The sequence below is a fragment of the Mesocricetus auratus genome, unplaced genomic scaffold, assembly GCF_017639785.1.
Source record: "Mesocricetus auratus isolate SY011 unplaced genomic scaffold, BCM_Maur_2.0 Super-Scaffold_100007, whole genome shotgun sequence".
Taxonomy (NCBI): domain Eukaryota; kingdom Metazoa; phylum Chordata; class Mammalia; order Rodentia; family Cricetidae; genus Mesocricetus; species Mesocricetus auratus.
Window position 1 is genome coordinate 17,651,899 of NW_024429191.1, and position 13,991 is coordinate 17,665,889.

General features: G+C 38.9%; 1 long non-coding RNA gene across 1 annotated transcript; it reads left to right on the forward strand.

Annotated features, from left to right (window-relative positions):
• The first annotated feature begins 341 nt into the window (after positions 1-341).
• LOC121141294 lies at positions 342-6,888 on the forward strand. Its single transcript, XR_005878169.1, has 3 exons — positions 342-512; positions 1,284-1,477; positions 6,181-6,888. It is a non-coding gene; the product is annotated as an uncharacterized LOC121141294 (long non-coding RNA).
• Positions 6,889-13,991: the final 7,103 nt, after the last annotated feature.

The following is a 13,991-nucleotide window of genomic DNA, read 5'->3' on the forward strand; positions in this document are numbered from 1 at the left end:
ACATTAACCTAGGGTTGTGTGTTGACACAGGCACTAACTATATTCCATGCGTATTCCCCTACTATTCCTGCATCAGTTGAATGGAAAGAATATTACTGTGAAAAATATAGTACTAATCAAATGCATGGAAGTATCATAAGTGCTTAACATTATGCCTGGTGCTGATTCATTAACTATTAGTTATTATTAATAAATGCTTATCATCATTACTAACAATTTAGTAAGCTTGGGGAAAGAAATGACGTATGTATTTTATATATTTGTTTGTGAGCCTAGCCTTTACCGGCTGAGCCATCTCTCCAGCCTGACATATGTATTCTAAACCTATTTGCAAGAGAAACTCTAGGACACATTATGATGACAAAATGCTTCCAGCTCTAGTATTCTATAGTTCTATGATTTCAGTTTCTTGTTGGTAGGTACAGGTGTTACCTATAGACATGTAACATGATAGTCATTCATTCATGGACTTACCCTGGTAACATTTCCATTTTACCTAGGACTCAAATAAGGTAAGGCTCTTTTCATGGCTATTCAGCTTTGGCAGGGATTTAAAAAGTATAGAGATCAATGGTATATAAGACAAATTTGCCAAGGAGTCCAGCAATACATGACACCATTTTGGTACTGCCAAGTCTGCACCATGATACCGAGGCTGACTGTGAGACTCCTGGAACTCAGATTCCACAGCCAAGGGGAAAGGAGAGAAGTGATGGTGGGTTAATTTATTTAACATAAATAATGTATTCCTTAATTATCTGCCACATGATTAAGTAATTCTGATGTAAATAATTGAAATCAAGGGAAGGGGGAGGACATAAAATGTTGGGAGTGCTGTTTTTAAAAATGTACTTGCAGAGAAGGTCAATTGAGATTTCAAACAAATGCTTCATAGGATCTTTTATTCAGGGACGCTTACCAGAGAAGTGCTACCGAGTGCCAGGCAGGGTGTTGGGCTCTAGGGATACAATGATGAACAGTCCAAAATTCTAATTTAGAGTACTTCACCGGCTAATGAGTAATACAGCTGTACAATCCCTCAATTCAAATTTAATTACCATGTGTCCTATAAGAGAACAGAAGAAGAAGAAGTGACTAACTGCTAGGGAAGTTAAGACAGACTTTGTTGGGTTGTAGTCCAAGCAGTAGAAAAGTTAGCTCTCTTGGGGACTCAGTGAGAAAGAGAAATGCCATAGCACTTCTGAATTAGGCTACCCTGACAATGAAAGAATGGTACTGGATGCTCAAAAAATTATCTAAGCTTCCTTTTTGCTCTTGAGAAGGAATCAGAGGATACTGCTCATAGCATCTTTTGGCATCACTTTGTGATGATAGACCCAAAGACAGAGCTCACTCAGTCAAACCAAATCTCAAGTGTATGCGGTGAGGATATGACTTTAGAAGTGTGACACTTTGGGGTGACACTTCCTGAGTTGGACCTATGCCCACCCCTACTAAGCTTGTGAATCTGATTCAGGTAAGACAACGTTTGCCTTTCTAAGTTATTTTCTTCATCTATAAGAGAATACAGATAACCTAAATCATGTCTATTTTGCAAAACTACTTAGATAATTAAATGAAGTGGGGATTAATATAGAATTGGGGAGGATCAAGAGAACCCAAAGTGTAAAACTGTAACTCACAGCATTATGATGATTGTTATGGATTCTGAAAAACTGAGAAGACAATAAAATTTAGTCTCTCAGTATCACACAGTATGTGGAAACCACACCAAAACACAGCACTCCCTTTTGTCTTTGTGTTCTTCATAGAATTGAGGATGGTCTTCACTTCCATCAAGTTTTTTTTATTCATTTATTTCTTATTGTGATAAAATTGGTGTGCATGACCTAATTGATCAAGTTAACCATTTTTAATTGTGCAGTTCAATGGTGTTGAGTGTTCTCATAATGCACAACTATTTCCAGTTTCCAGCCACCAATGATTTCCATACTTAAAACTGAAAATAATCATTAAACTCCAACCACCATCTCTACTTCAATGATTGAGATGAATATATATGCCTCATGTAAGTGGACTTATGTAATATGAGCTTGTCCTTCAGTGATTAGTGTAAATTAATATTCACAGGGGTCATTCATGCTGTGGTATGTATAAAGATTTCCTTCCTTTTTAATGTATGTAGCATATTTCTTTGTTTTTTATCCACCCAAGGGCATGAATTGCTTCCATATTTTAACTGTTGTGAATAATGTTTCTAGGTCCACTAAACTCTTTTTAAGACACATTATGAAAGATCCTATTCATATAAAACACTACAATAATTGATCAATGTTTCTCTTCTGCTCTGGGCCCCATCGTCTCATTGAATCTCAGACTATGGCGAAATCCCTTGTTGTCTTTGGCACATGGAGCTCTGTCTGTGGGTGTATTAGCATCCGGAAGGCTGGCATTTGCTGCCTTTTTCTTCTGAGCTGAATCAATCAGGCTCAGCTACTTGTTTATAAAATTCAGCAGCCTTTCTTTTCCTCTCCATATCTGAATCTCACATTGGCTGAGTTAAATAGGATACTGGCAGGTGTTCTGCGGATGAAGACCACAGTATAAAGCATAGAATCCAATCTCTAGAAAATGTTGCTATCTGGATCATGCTTTCCAAATGATGCTTGATTAAAAATTCGAAAACTGTAAAAGGTACACACTAGCGATTTGAAAGTGTCTTATGCTCAAATTGGCATGAATATCAATTAGGGTTTGGTTATAAGTAATAGAAATTAATTCCAGCTTACTTGAATTAATTTAAATAAATAGAAAAATAGAATTCTGAACTGAAGAAAATCCTGAGTAACCAGGCCATGTAGAATATGGTATGTGTGCTATTCTGACTATCAAAATTGCAGGTATAAAGTACAATCTCTAAATAGTAATCGTCGAAATGAAGTTCCGCCAAAAATAATAAAAAATAACCTAATTGCATTCACAAAAGCTGGCCTTCTTGAGGTCATGGGCCTATACATCACCCACAAGAAATCAGAAAATCTTGACTGAATAACATACACAGATTATACACATCGTGGAAAGTGTACATTTTCAAAGGAAATTTAAAATGCCGTCACCAAAAGAAAGGGGAATGGGTGCTGGGCAGGCAAAAACAACAGATGTCCACTGCAGTGGGTCTATTTGGGATATCTCTGATGAGCCAAATACCCAGTAATCAGGCAAAGACACATACACCATCACACACACTACTTGTACTCATTCCTAGGGTGAAGTCACCTCAGAGTCGTCTGGTTTGTCCCCTTTGTTCTTTTCTTCCCTTTTGTTAAAAAAAAAGTGCCTATATCTTCCTTTGCCCAGATTTCTCCATATTCCCGTCACAATTATAGTTATTTTAAATAAATGGAGTTTGCTTAAAATGCAAACCTCTTCAACTCCTCTTATTGAATAAATATCAAATAGAAATGTTATGCACATTTACGATAAAAATTGTCCAAATCACTCTGTATTATTTTTAGTTGGGGGAAAATGAGAGTATTTTTGTTAAGTGAGGACCTACTTTTATTGTCAAGTTCTACCCTGAAGTCATATCATATATCTTTCCTCTAATGAAGTGTTTTTAGAAAGGAAAATATAGTGTTCTGCTTCTAATTTTTTGATGCCACATATTGCTATGGTAACCTTGGGTTTCTTGATATATAACTCTTCCTTTGTGAGTGAAGTAATTTCAGATTAATTTACTAATGGATCTTTACTCAATCTACAATAACAAATAAGTCTGACCACACCCCATTTTATTAAAAATCTGTAATTGGAATTTTGCAAATGAAAAGGTTATTTCTCAAAGACCTTGAACTGTAATATATAGTAGGAAAATAAAAACCAACCAGGAAACCTGAATAAAGTAACATATCAAAGTCATATTACAGTAGCAACTTCAACAGCAATTTCTTAGAAAAAAATAGCATTTATCTTAGAAGATCAAAAGATAAGGTTGGAATAGTAATCAGAATACAAAATCACAAAAATCTAACTTCCAAGTTCATGAAATACTGTGCTCAGGAATGCTTGTATTTATTTATTCTTTGTTGTGAAAAATCCTAGAATGCAGATTTAAATAGACAGATCCAAATGGTATTTTGACACATAACATCAGGGCTAAATGTGCCCTAGTTTACTTCAGTTCCTGCTTCATTTATAATAGATTCAATGTTGGATACAAACAACTATGGAGAATTTTAACTTGAGACAAAGTGAAATGTCCTAACAAATCTAGTTGTCTGTCAACTGGCTCCATGTTTATTCCCTCTGCAAAATCAACAGGGAGGTCAGTTGCAAAGAGAATTAAGCCAAGAAATGATTCAGCTTTTCTGTATACTTTGCCTTTTGTGGGCTGGGTGTCTAAGCAGGAGACAGGGCTACTTCATGGCAAGTTTTCTCTTAGGAGATACTTCCCATCTCCTCCACAAGATGATGATGGGGGGATTAAGTCAGACAAGGAAAAACCTTTGAAACAAAACACCCTGTTCTAAAATCTTGGTATTGTCATGAATAGGACCAGGTCCTTCCCTAGACAGTAGGGTGGGACTGAGACTCCTCACAGGAGCAGGTACCATATTAATCTTCCTTGTGGTCCCATGGAATACATACATGACTATGGTGCAGAAGAATTCCAAAGAAGCACAGTATAAGTATTATGTGTCCTGAATACCACTCATGTGAAGCCTGACTACTGAGGAGGTTCTCACAACACATCCAGACTCGCTATACTCATTTTCTAAACATTGTCTCTTTAATATATGTATCCTAGTGTGTTTCTCAGATTGAACAAGATTAGTAGCTTCCCATTCTCACTGGAGGGCAATTAGGTCCCTGTTTTCTGTAGTCACCTAGTCTTAGGTGACAATTTGACTTCCTCCTAAACTTAGCCTTGACTGGAAAATTTTCTGGCATTGACAGTAATAGTAATACCCAGTCCCCTCAAGGCCAAAGGCCTGCACATATCTATTGATTGATTACATCACATATCTTAAAAAGCAATGACTAATAATGTTGGCATAATCTAAGTCTCACTTATTTCCTCACTATCTTTTTCTGGTATGAAAATAATACCCATTTACAGTGGAAAACTTTGAACATATGAAAAATACAAAGGATGAAAATACAAATATTCTATTCCACAAATACAAATCTTAGAAGTATCGTGTGGCTTTTTTCCTTTGAGGTATGTCTGTGAGTGTAGGTGTATTGAATATGTGCTCTGTCTATTCCAACTTTCTTTTACCACCAATTTGCATGTATTTTCTAGCCTGGGTATTATTTTTTAAATACATGCCATTTTAGTATCTTCTTAATATCTTACTTATGATCGCACTCAGTTTTGTTTCATTTAGTCTAAATTTCTGTTTTTAAAATTATTCTATAAGTAACATTTGTTTAAAAATATATCAAGCAAAACAGAACTTTAAAGAAAAATAGTGACATTAATCTTGTCCTAGGATAACAGCTAACTAAACTCTATAATGGAATGTTTTGTATATTGGAAAAATGTTGTTCCTGTGTTCACATTGACAACTTCAACATTCTTTTTATTTATTTAATTATTTCTTTTTATTTTATTTTTTATATTTCTGAGATTGTGTTTAATCACAACTTTCTTCCCTTCTCTTTTTCTATACACCCCTCCCTTCTCTCCTTCAAATTCATGACCTCTTTTTTATACTAGTGTTATTATATATGTATATGTATATGTAAATGTACATACATGTGTATTCCTAATATAACGTTTTCAGTCTGTGTTAAGCTACCTGTATGTTTGTTTTCAGGCTTCTTACTAGTCCAGTTCTATCTTACCAGTGCTTAGAATCTTGGGTCACATTGCAGATCTGATACTACCTTTTTATAAGATTTTCTATCTATTGTAAAGTTGGAGAAACTGTTGTCAGTGAAGCTTTAGTCCAAAGGAAGCTTGTCTTTTATTGCCTATTGTAGGTCAGCTAACAATGGTTTTATATTTTTAAAAATTTGAAAACAAATATTATTTAATGACATATGAAAATCAAGGTTTGATGCACACTATAAAGTTTTAATGGAATACAGCCAGGCCTGTTTGCTCATGATTCATCTATGGTTTCTTTTGTCCAACAGGTTCAGAGCTGAAAAGCATGGCAGAGGCCACATTGCTTGCACAACATAACAAATTTTCTATCTTCCCCCTTCTAGAGAAAGGCTGCCAACCAAGTACAATGTAGCAGAAGATTAAGATGGTGAATACAAAGTTTCTGTCACATATATGACAAAAGGAATAAAACAACAAATAGTCAACCTCTATGGACATGTTACATTTTATCATAAAAATGTTTCAAAATCATCACTTGCTTTTAGTATTTGACCTGTGTGAATTTTTCCTACTCATTTATTACCTTTACCTCCACCTCGGAGAATAACTTCTCCAAGTGTCAAAACCATCTTGTTTGTTGATGTTTTATACACTGCAGACAGTAAAGAGTACAAGGCATTAAACTAATGAAGTTAAATGAACTTAAAATCTTTTCTACTGGCAGTTGAGTCATTCTATGATCTTCCTAAGAAGAACTATTGTTGAAAAGTTTGAGAAAATCAACATCTTTTCATTTATTGTAAGATGCAAACATCATATTGATTGGTACTTGGGTGATGCCGTTTAGGGAAGTTAAGAAGTTATCATCTATGTGCAGCCCTGGACAATCAGAGGTCAAATATCAAAGCATTCAGCACAATGACTCATTCCTTTACTAAAGTCACTAAATTCTAAGAAGCTATGATAATAACTGACATCACAGTGGGCCATCTTACTGTTTATTAAGAAACTATGAAACTCCCTCAATGATCTTCTCTTTCTTCTGATTTGTATAAAAACTCTAGTGATAAATTCTGGAGTATATGTTAGAAAACAAACAAACAAACAAACTCTTGCATTCTAGAAATAGACTTTATACGCTGCTATATTTAGATTCAACTGCCAATTTTCCACAGCCTGAGCCAACTGAGGTTGTCTTGATAGAAGGATTCCCAGATCAGATTGGCTTATAGCCATGTCTGTGAGGAACTGTCTTGATTAATGGATACAGTGGGAAGGTCTAGTGCAGTACCATCACTAGGGAGCTGGCCTGGTGTTATATAAGAAAGCTATCTGAAATTTAAAAATTTTTTTCAAATATATAATATTTTTATTAATTCTTGATTTCCTGTGACAAAAATGTTTGATGCCTTCATTAACTGGGCCTTATTATCAAGTTCTAGAGGAGAAGTAAGAGCAATGATAAGAGCTGTATTGTTCTGGGGTGTCCCCAGGATACCCTTGACCAACAACTCTAGGGGAAGTCTTCCACATTTGGCAGTGGAATTTTATTTGGAAACTACGGCTTCTGGGAGAGCCCAGTAGAGATTTTTTTAACATAAACCTAGGCCAGACACACCAGCGATGTTTTCTCTGCTGGTCTGCATGCCATGTTTCTAGATGCTTCTCCAAGTGTAGGGTAACCCAGAAATCTAGTGGTGTGGGATGACACCGAGCATCATTACATGTTGAAGTCTCCTTGCTGACACGGGAGATTCTCTGCCTATCACTGCAGCGTGGTGGACATCACAGTGAGCTTGAATTGGATGCTGATTCCATTTAGCATTTAGGAGGACCAGAGAAATTTGCTGCTTTTTTTTACCCCCCAGAGTCATGGAAGGTGGTCATTGCAGAAATAAGACTTGAGATCCTCAGTCGGTTTTGTTTTTTCCCTTTTTCTGTTTCTCCCCTCTTCTGCCTCTGTCTTATGCCTGCATAGCTAGAGGAGTGGGAAGCAGGTCGGCCTCTTTGAATGACTGTGCCACATTCGGGACACAGGTCCCCCTTTCAGGAAGAATGCTTCCACAGCTGTCTGTGAGCTGTCAGAGGAAGGAAGCGGGAAACAGTAAGGAGCAAAATGGAGAGAGAGCGAGCAGATCGGGGTCTGAATCACATCCAGGGAAGACAGTCTAGCTCCAGACTGTCAACACTCCGAGGCTGTGGGTCATCTCTTCTCCCACTCACGGCCATGACCTCACAGGCTAGCTCCAGACCTGGAAGAGAGCGCCCAATCCATATACGTTTGTTAAATGACCAAGTGAATGTCTGTTAGTGTGGAGAGGAAAAGACGAAACTTAAAGTGTTAAGCATTTTAGGATTTCTGTTACTCATGTATGGGTCCTGTGTCCTTTAAAAGCTGAACAAGGGGCTGGTGAGATGTCTCAGTAGGTAAATACGACTGCTGCGCACCCTAATGACCTGAGTTCATTTATTGGGGCCCACATGGTGTGAAAGAACCAACTCCTGACAGCCACACGTGGGTTGTAGCACGAGCACTCCCTACATGTATGCACAATATAATTTTTTTTAATTTCTAAAAGCTGAGGAATGGGAAAGTGTTTTGTTTTATTTAATCTTTTTAAGGAGGTCCCGCTCTATTATTTAGCTCAGGCTGGCATTGAACTCTCCATCTTCATACCTCTGCCTCCCAAGGTCTGGATTACAGGTGTGCTGCGCCAGACCTAATAGGAAGGCTGCTGTAGGAAGAGATTAGTTGCCCCCTTTTTTATCGTTTTTTATTTTAATCTTAAAAAGCTTGTTTTACATGTCAATCCCAGTTCCCTCTCCCTCCCCTCCTCCGGCACTCCCCTTCCCCCCCACCCTCCCACCCTATTGCCAAATCCTTCCATATAGGGGATATCTAGAGTCTGTCATTTCACTCTGGGTAGGGTCCAGGCACTCCCCTAAGAGTCCAGGCTGAGAAGGCATCCCTCTTTGTGTTATAGGCACACGAAGACTGTTTGTATTCCAGGGATAGACACTGATCCACAGCTCAGGGCCCCATAGGTTGCCCAGGCCTTCTCGCTGACACTCACATTTGGGGGGTCCAGATCAGTCCCATGCTGGCCTCCCCACTGTCGGTCTGGGGTCCAAGAGCTCTCCCCTGTTCAGATCAGCTGTCTCTACTGGTTTTGCCAGCCCATTCTTTGCCAATTTGCTCATCATTCCTCTCTCTCTCACTGGGTTCCTTGGGTTCAGTTCAGTGCTTAATTGTGTGTGTTTGCCTCTGCTTCCATCAGTCATAGGATGAAGGCTCCCAGATGGTTACTGAGATGTACCTGTCCATGTTACATTTAGGGAGATCTATGGAAGCATTTGCAACTTTAAGCAGAAAAAAGTCATTGTGTACTCAGAGCTTAATGTTACAGGACGTTGGAAAACAAGAATGCTAAGAGAAATGTAAACAATGGAATCGGAATCCTGACTTGTGAAGTTTCAGAGAGAAGTAAAAACTGTTAGGGACATTTGTCCATTTGTTGAGATTTTGTGCTAAGAGTCTATGGCTGCTGGTCAGCTAGCAGATAAAGAATCTATAATAAGAGATAAATCAGTACTACTGAAGTTAAACATATTCTTCCCTGAGACAATGGATGCTGTCTATCTGGGGCGGAAGATTCTGTTTATTAAGAGATTAACATCATTAAAATGAAGTATTTCAGGTAAAATGTTCTCAGGGTCTGCATACTGAAGCTGTGGTCTAGTGGCAGCCAAGACTGCATCTCAAACTGGTCACCTAACTTAGCAATGTATCATGGTTACCAACCTGATACTGCTCTTGGAGGCATGGATGATATTCCTGGAGATCAACTGAGGTCTGGAAGCCTGTGGAACAGTCAGAACCCTTGAAGAGAAGCCAAGGGAGGTCACTGGTGAATGTACAGCCATGGTTGTATTAGGATATCAGGATATTTAAGATGCTAAGACAGAGGACATAGGCTAAGGACAGTGCCTGGAGGACCCAGCCTATGAGTCAAGTTGTGTGCACTGCAGTTGGTAGAGCTTCATATAATGGGCCTGCCTCTGAGACCTATAATTCTGAGGGAGTTCCAGATGTGAGACACTGAGCTATAGTATTTAGTTTACATTGGGCCTTTGCTAATCTGATTGCTCCTATGCATTGACTATTCTCTTTTGGTATAAAAAGTGTGTGCAAAGGACACAGTCAAAAAGACAAAAAGGCAGGCCACAGAATGGGAAAAGATATTCACTAACCCTACATCTGACAGAAGGCTAATCTCCAAAATTTACAAAAAACTCAAGAAACAAGTCTCCAAAACACCAAAGGATCCAATTAAAAGGTGGGGTACAGAGCTAAATAGAGAATTCTCAGTAGAGGAGGATAAAATGGCCAAGAGACACTTAAGAAAGTGCTCAACATCCTTAGCCATCAGGGAAATGCAAATCAAAACAACCCTGAGATACCATCTTACTCCTGTCAGAATGGCTAAAATCAAAAACACCGAAGACAATTTATGCTGGAGAGGATGTGGAGAGAGAGGAACACTCCTCCACTGCTGGTGGGAGTGCCAACTCATACAGCCTCTTTGGAAATCAGTATGGAGATTCCTCAGGAAAATGGGAATTAATATACCACTAGACCCAGCAATTCCACTCTTAGGCATATATCCAAATGAGGCAAGTTCATACAACAAGGGCATCTGCTCCACTATGTTCATAGCAGCATTATTTGTAATAGCCAGAACCTGGAAGCAACCTAGATGCCCCTCAACTGAAGAGTGGATAGAGAAAATGTGGTATATTTACACAATGGAGTATTACTCAGCAGAAAAAAACAGTGGAATCTTGAAATTCGCAGGTAAATGGATAGCAGTGGAAGAAACCATACCTGAGTGAGGTAACCCAGTCGCAAAAAGACAAACATGGTATGTACTCACTCATATATGGATTTTAGACATGGATCAGGATAGTGCCAGTCTGCACTTCCACTGATAGAGAGTCTGGGAAACAGGAAAGAACCTAAAAGATAGGCATATATGCATAGTACCCAAGAGAAGAGGATGGAGACAAGATCCCCTGAATGGATGGGGAACACAGTGAGGGGTGAGGGGGAGTGGGACTTGGGAAGAAGAGAGGGGGTGAAGAGGAAGAGAGTTGGTCATGGGGGAAGAGGAAGTTGAGGGGGTGGGGGTAGAATAGGGAGAAGAGGGAATCATAGGATCGAATACAGATCAGGCACCAGAGCGACCTCGAGTGATCTAAAGGGATAACACCAACTGGCAAGCTAAGCAATAGTGGAGAGACCACCTCGAATGCCCATTCCTGATAATGAACTTGATGTCTATAACCATCCGGGAGCCTTCATCCCGTGACTGATGGAAGCAGAGGAAAACACACAATTAATCACTGAACTGAACCCAAGGAACCCAGTGACAGAGAGAGAGGAGTGATGAGCAAATTGGCAAAGAATGAGCTGGCAAAACCAGCAGAGACAGCTGATCTGAACAGGGGAGAGCTCTTGGAGTGCAGACTGACAGTGGGGAGGCCAGCATGGGACTGATCTGGATCCCCCAAATGTGAGTGTCAGCGAGAAGGCCTGGGCAACCTATGGGGCCCTGAGCTGTGGATCAGTGTCTGTCCCTGGAATACAAACAGTCTTCGTGTGCCTATAGCACAAAGAGGGATGCTCTCTCAGCCTGGACTCTTAGGGGAGTGCCTGGACCCTACCTAGAGTAAAATGACAGACTCTAGATATCCCCTATATGGAAGGATTTGGCAATAGGGTGGGAGGGTGGGGGGGAAGGGGAGTGCGGGAGGAGGGGAGGGAGAGGGAACTGGGATTGACATGTAAAACAAGCTATTTAAAATTAAAATAAAAAATGATAAAAAAGTGTGTAACTTCTTTTTCTCATATTATTTTTTTCAGGAGCCAACAGATAAGAGACTTAGGAGTTCTATAGCATTGAACTTTTAAAGCATTTTGGATTTTCAAAGTTGTACTGCGTTTTACATTATGGTATCAACATGTGAGATCCTAGAGACAAGAATTGAAAGGTTATGGCTTAAAGTGATGTGTTGTGTGTCAAGTTGACAAGGTTTGGAGTGTTCTAGTTAAGTTCAGCTGTCAACTTGACACCTCTGAGGGTGTCTCAATAGAGGGATTGATTCCCCAGGTCACACTAGCCTGTGGCCACATCTCTGAGAGACTGTAGGGACTTGATGGTTGATATTGTGGGGTTCAGCCCATTGTGGGCAGTCCCATCTCTAGGTAGGTGGCCCTGGAATATACAAAGAAGTGAGCTGAACACAAGCCTGAGAGTGATCCATTGAGTGAGACAGTAAGCAGAATCCCCCCGTGGTTTCTGCTTCAGTTCCTTCTTTGCTTCATTTAATGATGGGCAATGACCCGAAGGCTTAAGACAAATAAACCTTTTCCTCCCTAAGGTTGCACTTGGTCTTGGTATTTATCACAGCAACAGAAAGCAAAGTAGGACACAAGCCATAGGGAGAGTGCCAGGTGTAGAAGTGGACCAAAGTGCAACTGTGTCTTGTGCCGATCTGTTTTAGAAGTATGTAGAATAAATTTAGGAACAATTAGCAAGATAAAAGAAGAACAAATGGAAAAAAAAGCAGTAAGAGAAAAGCAATGGGTCAGTCTTCCCTGAGAACGATGCGACTGATTTAAGGGACTGTGATTTTAATATTGGCTTTTTCTCTCATTTCTCACTAAGACCAACATTTCAGTTAAAAAAAAAAAAAGAACAGAGGTGTTTTATAGTTAGATCCAGCTCTGTCCTGTTTTGCTCTTGTGCTACTAAGCATTGCATTTTGGGTCTTGTGTATGGTAGGCAAGCACTCTACCACCTGACTGCACCCCTGGTACCCAGCTACTATTTTAATTAAGCAAAAGAGGCAAACATCTCACCAGGATTTCTGCAGCTTGTTTAGTTGGCTCTCCCTGTGAATGAATTAATGCAGTTTAATTCATCTACTTCTAAGAGAGAATGAAGCCAACACTTGCAACTTGCTAATGGTGTTTAATTGTCATGTTGGACCTAAATAAACTATGTTTATGATCAAATAGATGATGAGACTGACTGTGATCCTATGAGAGGGTTTTGTGATGTGGGCAAGATTTCATCACTCAAGAGCCTTGTTTATTTAGGCTGGGGGAATTTTCTCTAAATGATGATTACAGGACATTCACTATGAAGAGTCTTCTCTTTACTGTTCATATGTTTTTCTAAGACCATCTTACCTTATATGTTAAAAGACAGTGTGATTTTTTAAATTAAATTATACATCTGGGCTGTTTGTTAAATATTTTTAATTTATTACCAGTGAACATTTTAGAATGAAAATGATTTATTTGCTTATCTGAAATCAATTAGCTATTCAGCATTATGAAAATATCATTTTTAATTTACTAAGAATCTTATTGCCAGCAGTGTTTCCTATAACAATACCCACAAAGCTCCTATTTATTGGTGGCAGAATCTTTTTTACACAAGGATTACCCTACACTTTCCCCTTATTATCCTCAAAAGGAGCTATCAATTGTGCTCACCACACAGCTTTTATCATCATGGTCATCTGTGGCCCTGCTTTGCTTTGATTTCTTAGTTTGTCTGCTTAGTCTCGTCCATTCTATTTTGCTCATGGGCCTTTCTTCTTTTCACAAAAGGTAAACCACTCTAAGATGGTTATTTTTCATTTGATGTCAGGTTCTGACATAAAATACAGAGTTAGAATAAAACATATGATTATCACACATATGGATGGTTCTTCAGTATGCCTAAAATATTGTACGGGATGTTCTTGTACTAAACACATAACGTATATTTGTGCCAAAAGTTATTTGCTGCTTGAAATTTAAATTTGACTCATCAAGTAGGATTGTTATTTGCTAAATCTGGGAATCATAGAATCATAGTTTGATAGAATCAATCGGTGTCTCATGTCTACAGGTATTATCTTGATATAGTTTCTTAACTAACAGATAATATGCTTGTGTTCTCTGTCTCTCATTATCTCTCTCTCCCCTTTCTCTCCTTCCCTCCCTCCATCTCCTTCTCCCTCATGCCTCTTCTTCATCCCCTTCCATCTTACACTCCCTCCTGACCTTTCTTGTCTAATTTTCAATTGATATGTATCTCTGTCTGTTGTGTGTTACTTTTCTTCTGGAAACACAAATGAG